The sequence below is a fragment of the Primulina tabacum genome, chromosome 13 (assembly GCF_025594145.1).
Source record: "Primulina tabacum isolate GXHZ01 chromosome 13, ASM2559414v2, whole genome shotgun sequence".
NCBI lineage: Eukaryota > Viridiplantae > Streptophyta > Magnoliopsida > Lamiales > Gesneriaceae > Primulina > Primulina tabacum.
The window spans coordinates 27,337,649-27,343,648 of NC_134562.1; the positions used below are offsets into that span (position 1 = coordinate 27,337,649).

A 6,000-nucleotide genomic window follows, 5' to 3' on the forward strand; every position below is an offset into this window, starting at 1 on the left:
TCCGCCACAGTTGGCTTTGGCCTCAAGGCGAGCACATTATCAGCATCTTCCATTGTCACAAAAGAAGCGTCTTGTTCCGAAGTTAAAGGAAAACCAGCATCCTTAAGCATTGTGCTGATCTGCACAGCAAATCCAGAACTCTTCCTAACAACCATAACCTTCATGATTTTGAAAAGGAAACGGCTCCAGTCCACTTTGAAATTTGAAGTGATGGCTATCATTACTTGAACATTTTCCTTGGTCAATTTATCAAATGTTCCAGCTTTAACCAGAAGTGCCTTTGCGACAATATCAGGAAGCACTTGATATTCCATTTCAGAAACTTTTTGAAACAGGAGGGAGAGAGATCCTCTCCAGAAGCTGAGAAGGTGAGAAGGGCAGTAGACATCTCCTCCTAATTGATGTCAGAAAATTCAGAGATACCTGAAAACGGGAGAAAAAACGTCGATCCCAGTAGGGCAGCATCAATTGAAATAGATACATCTCCCTGGGAATAGATGATTTTCCCTTCAACAACTTTAGCTTTGGCATAAAATTCCAAGAGATCAGTCTTGTAGATAATAGCTGGTGCTCCCAGAAACCTTCTGAGACCAGATTTCTCGATGGCTTGAAACATCTTAACAAGATTATCGTCCTTGATTGTCAGGATTGATGCAAAGTTAACTTGATAGACATTGAGTGTGTAAGCTCCAGCCATTTTCTGCAAATAGAAATGAGTTCAAAGTAGATTCGATGAGAAAGATGAGTGCAAGAGAAATCAGTATTTGATAGGAAAAAGTCTTGAAACGAAAAAGTGAAATGAGATGGAAGAGGCGGTTTTAATATTCAAAATGTACAACCGTCAGTGAAACATAAGGACATGTGTCAATATGTTTACGGTTGAATTTGAAAAGATTAGCAGAGAGTGTCAGATACGCCAAAATTTAAAAAATACTAAAAATAAGCGGGTTGTCCAAGTGGTTACTAAAAATATCGGAAGAGAGTTTGTCATCTTATGATAATATCTACTGGAAGTTATGAAGTACTGAAATATTTTCAGCATCTTGATAGAAAACCAGTAGACACATTGTTTTATCGAAAAGACAAACCTTCTTCTGCTTCTGATAAAGCACGGAAAAAGAAAAGACAGAATAAAATAATATTCCCCCTCAATTAATTCAACTAATAAATGCAATTGATACGAGATCTGAGGAAAAGATAGATGACTCTTGAAATTCGTGCATGATGTGACTGGATGAATGTCTCTTTAGCTTCCCAATACTCTATATAAGTACCTGCAAACCCACAAACTATGTTATGTACACAAATAACAAAACACAAATGGATGATGCAAAAATTCTCTCGGAGTCTTCTCCAGAGTCTGATTCACCAGAGGAGTTGCAAGGACAATTTCCAGCTTCTCGTAAGATGATGTCTGAAGACATCCTTTTTCAAGATATGAACACTTGGAAGAAATTCCTTGACCTGTAATATGAACAATCAGTTAGATTGTTCCTTTTTAGAAGGACTAAACTGCGGAATCATCCCTTTTACCAACCATGACCATGCAAAGCGAGGGGATTCCAGCAGAGCTTAGTTAGGTTCCTGCTGAAGTACTCAGTACTTCTGAAGTACTTCAAACTGTTGATATCAACAAAATGTAATAGATAGGACAATGTAATGCATCTGATTTTATGAATGAAATATTCCATTTTGTCATAACTCTGTTTATCTACTGCTTTATACTTAATACAAATAAATAAAAATAAACAAAAAAAGGATGAGAAAAACTTAGTCTGAATAATTTAATGCCATCTGACTCTTTGTATTCCTCCTTCAAGTCTTGTCTATAAGTAAAGATCACTTCTGCTCGTAATGACATTTGTATTCCAATAGATTGTGAAAGTAGCACACATGTTCCTCATCCTTCATGGACGACACCTCAACGTTTGCAAGAATTAAAACGAGGTGCAGAAGACTTCATCTTTGCGGAGGTTATGTCCATTTGGACTACTGCTCATGACCTCCAATTAATCAATACCGGAGAATTTCCTGCTTCTGCAAGACAGAGGTCACTTGCAAGATGGTTCAAGAGGCTTGCTCGAGTTGATCACATATCCGAGCTGGTCAAGGATGATGTGTTGAACCACATGCTGCTGTTAAGGGTGTGGGAGTTGCTTGATCTAGTCGCCAATTCCGAAAACTTTCAGAATATTAAGAGTTATGATTTGAACAACTGGTTTATGTTGTGGCAAGATGCTGTAGAAAGTAATTTGAATCAAGTTGTAAGGCGTCGATTTTATTTTCAATAAAATATCAGTAGTTGCTCAAAATTGTCTCTTTTTCTTATAAACAAACTGATATTAGATGAATAAAAGGTAACTGATAATAATTAACAAACTGATAACAACAATCTACTCAAGTTAAATCAATTAAACCAAGAACATTTGTGAGAGCCCAGCCCAAGTGAACCCCGAAGCCCGGCCTAGTTTGATTAAGTAAATATATATTATAGTACACTCTCTCACACACACTACACCATAAACACACGTGGATCCTCATCTCTTTCCCGTAGCTTATGTTCAAATTTTCACAATTTTTGTTAGCTTTGATCAACCGCATCTCCGTCACCGGTCGCCGAAAAATTAAAGTAAATATATGGTTGGAAAGCTCTCGACTAGAGCTACATTTTGGTACCCATATTGAAGTGTTTCTCGACATTTTTTGAAAACCCGTCGCCCCTTTCTCCGCTGAATCGTCGCCGTACGTCGTCGGAGTTCGGAAATTGATTGAGGGCTTTTGTTCTTTGGGTCATAGGCTTCATTTTGATATATATATTGAGGTATATATTATGATTCCAGAAATTGTTTAAGGGTTGCTCCATTTTTGGTTAAATTTGATATCAATATTGATATTGATTATATTTTTGGATGTAGGTACAAACTTTGAGTTGATTCGAGGTATTGAACAAATTTCAGAATATTTAATAAGGAATTTTTGAATTAATGAGATGAATAAATCGAGTATCAACTAGTTTGATGCTTTGCGACGATAAAATAGAAATGATTGATTTTAGGCATTTTAGTCGAATATAGAGATTTTAGAAATTTAAAATGCCTAAATTGTTGAAATTGGATTTTTTAGTGAATTTAAATGGTTCTGGAATTTTTATATGATAATAAGACCATTTAAATTAATATTCAGGTGATTTGTCTGAGTTGGCATTTCCAGGACTTTCTTGAGGATTTAAGATATTTTGTGGTAAATTAAGTCAGTTGAGGTACGTACGAACTGTTTTCATTACGACGTGTATTATGACGTGAGATGACGTTAAGTATTTTGTAATGAGTTGTGGCGTGCCTTATGTGCTTCTGTGAATACGTGATTGCATTCATGCATTTATTTGAGTTGATACTATTAGTGCATAGCATTTCGAGCCTTGACTCCTTTGATTGCTATTGATATTGATCTATCGAGTTGTTGCGTCATCGATGGAGCGGGTGGGTAGGATTAGCACTCCTGATGACTTGCATGAGGGCTGAGCGGGTAGCTCCCGTACTCTCGATGCTACGTGCATGGATGAGTGGCGACTTGATGTTGCGTTGCTTCGTTCCTGGCACGTTTGGCCACTGTTACTGTTGTTGATGCGATTCATTTGGACTCTGTTTGGTATCCGTTATCGGTTGTTACCTTTCACGCATTGCATTACATTGCATTGCATCGCATTTTACTTGATGTTATTTCATGTCAGTTATATTTGTCGTAATATTACTGGTTCGTCGTACTGGGGCCCGACCCCTCGTTTCTTTTTATGCTGTAGTTGTTTTTGATGCCATAGCAGGTTATCAAGGAGGATTTGACGTGTCTGGTGGAGCATCAGGTAGTGGTGCCCAGTCGTCGAGTCATGGTTGAGAGTTCCCAGATATATATATAATATATTATGGAGTTATACATTTACCGGGGAGATGCCCCGTGTAGCTGTACTATTATTTTTACGATGTTTTGAATTGATAGTTGTGTGATCGAGCCTTGCGGCTCTATATGTGTTTAGTCCTGGCCAGTGCGGCTATAGGGTTGTGAATTGATGTTATGACTTTATTTCGAGTATATAAATATTGTTTGTGTTGTTTGGAAATTTTTGGGATGTCCTACTTACGGGGAGGTCATGCCGAAATTTCTATTGGCCCAAAAGGAAAATTTTTAATCGCTTTCGCTGATTACATTAATAAATCCTGGTTGTTTGATCATTAAATTTTAATCAGGAGCACGGGTCCCCACAGTTGGTATCAGAGCGTAACTGGGATATGCTCGAGTTAGAGTTTAGAGCACTTGAGTCTAGACACAAATAACATGATTGTGCATATGTTTGACTATTTTCTCTTATTTGAATTATTTGGTGTGATTTGCTTGAATTTACCTGCGTTAGAACGACTAGCTGATTAGGCATGGTATGTAGTTTAGAAATTGCCTATAACTTTCTTTTACCTGTTATCTGCCTGTGGTTGGAAGCCACGGAGGAAGCAATGAAGGACTCTGGTGAAATTATTACTTAGGATGCTTTTCGTGCTCACTTTACCCAAGAATATGCACCACCATCATATTATGCTGCTAAAGAAGAAGAGTTCAATCAGTTGGTGCAGGGAAATAAATCAGTGGTGGAATATGCTTCACAGTTTTCTGCTCTTTTGCCCTATGTTCCACATGTTGCTAGGAATGATCAGGCTAAACTATCACGTTTTCTGCACAGGTTGCAGCGGACTGTTCATACTTTGGTAATGACTGGATTGCCTAATACGTATATTCAAGCAGTGGAAAAGGCGAAGAAAATTGAAGCAAGTTTGCTCAGAGGAGACCCACAGCCAGGTCCATCATCTGTTTCTCAGGGATCTGGGAGTAGTATGTCGATGCCAGTGGATTTACCTCCATATCAGCCTGTACAGTCATACCAACAACCCAAACAGCAGAGGTACAAAGTAAAAGGAAAACAATTCAAGAAGAAGTCTCAATCCAGCTCTTCTAGTTCAGGCAGTGCACGAGGGGGAGGTTCTGTTGGGTCGTCTAGCACTGTGCATTGTGACCGATGTGGTGGTCGACATTTTAGTTCACAATGTGTAGGAGTTCATGGGACTTGTCATAATTGTGGTCAGGTTGGACATTACGCTAGGGTGTGTCCTAATGCAGGGAGACAGCAGTTCCAGCCACAGCAGTTTGGTCAAGTTCCCTGTGGACCAGTCTTTAGACCATATGCTCCTACCCAATCATTTCAGCAGTCTAGTTATCCACCTCCCACAGGTCCTATTCAGCAGCTATTTACAGGGCCACAGCAAGCCCAAGTCCATGTTTTGACTCAAGATCAGGCTCAGGATGCACCAGGAGGAGTGATTGCAGGTATTTGTTATGTTTTTGACTATCTTGCAAGCATATTGATAGACACAGGAGCATCTCATTCATTTTTATCTGCTGCATTTGTTGATGAGCATGAGATTGCTACTATTCCTTTGTTGGATACTGTGTCAGTTGCAACTTCTTCCGGTGTATATTTGATGTCCCGTGAGATAGTTTTGAACTGTGTGATTAGATTTGAGGGTAATATTATGATAACAAATCTAATCAAATTAGCCATGACTGATTTTGACTGTATTCTGGGTATGGATGTGTTGACGAATTATCGAGCCACTGTGGATTGTTTCCATGTAGTTGTCAGATTTAGACCGTATTATGGAAGCAAATGGAATTTTTATGGTTATGATTCACAGTCTCGAATTCCATTAGTATCTGCAATGGAAATGTTCAGGTTGTTGTCAATCGGCAATGAAGGATTTTTGATCTAGGCTATTGATGAAACACGGGAAGAACGACTAAAAGTTTGAGACATTCCCGTTGTCAAGGATTTTCCAGATGTATTTCCTGATGAGATTCCAGGCTTTCCGCCTCAAAGGGAAATAGATCTTAGCATTGAATTGATGTCAGGGACAAATCCTATTTCTAGAGCACCATATCGTTTAGCCCCGACAGAGTTAA

At 38.7% G+C, this 6,000-nt stretch overlaps 1 long non-coding RNA gene across 1 annotated transcript; it reads left to right on the top strand.

Annotated features, from left to right (window-relative positions):
- The first annotated feature begins 2,566 nt into the window (after positions 1–2,566).
- LOC142522732 (uncharacterized) lies at positions 2,567–4,256 on the top strand. The gene is made up of 3 exons (XR_012814517.1): positions 2,567–2,821; positions 2,916–2,939; positions 3,184–4,256. It is a non-coding gene; the product is annotated as an uncharacterized LOC142522732 (long non-coding RNA).
- The last annotated feature ends 1,744 nt before the right edge of the window (positions 4,257–6,000 follow it).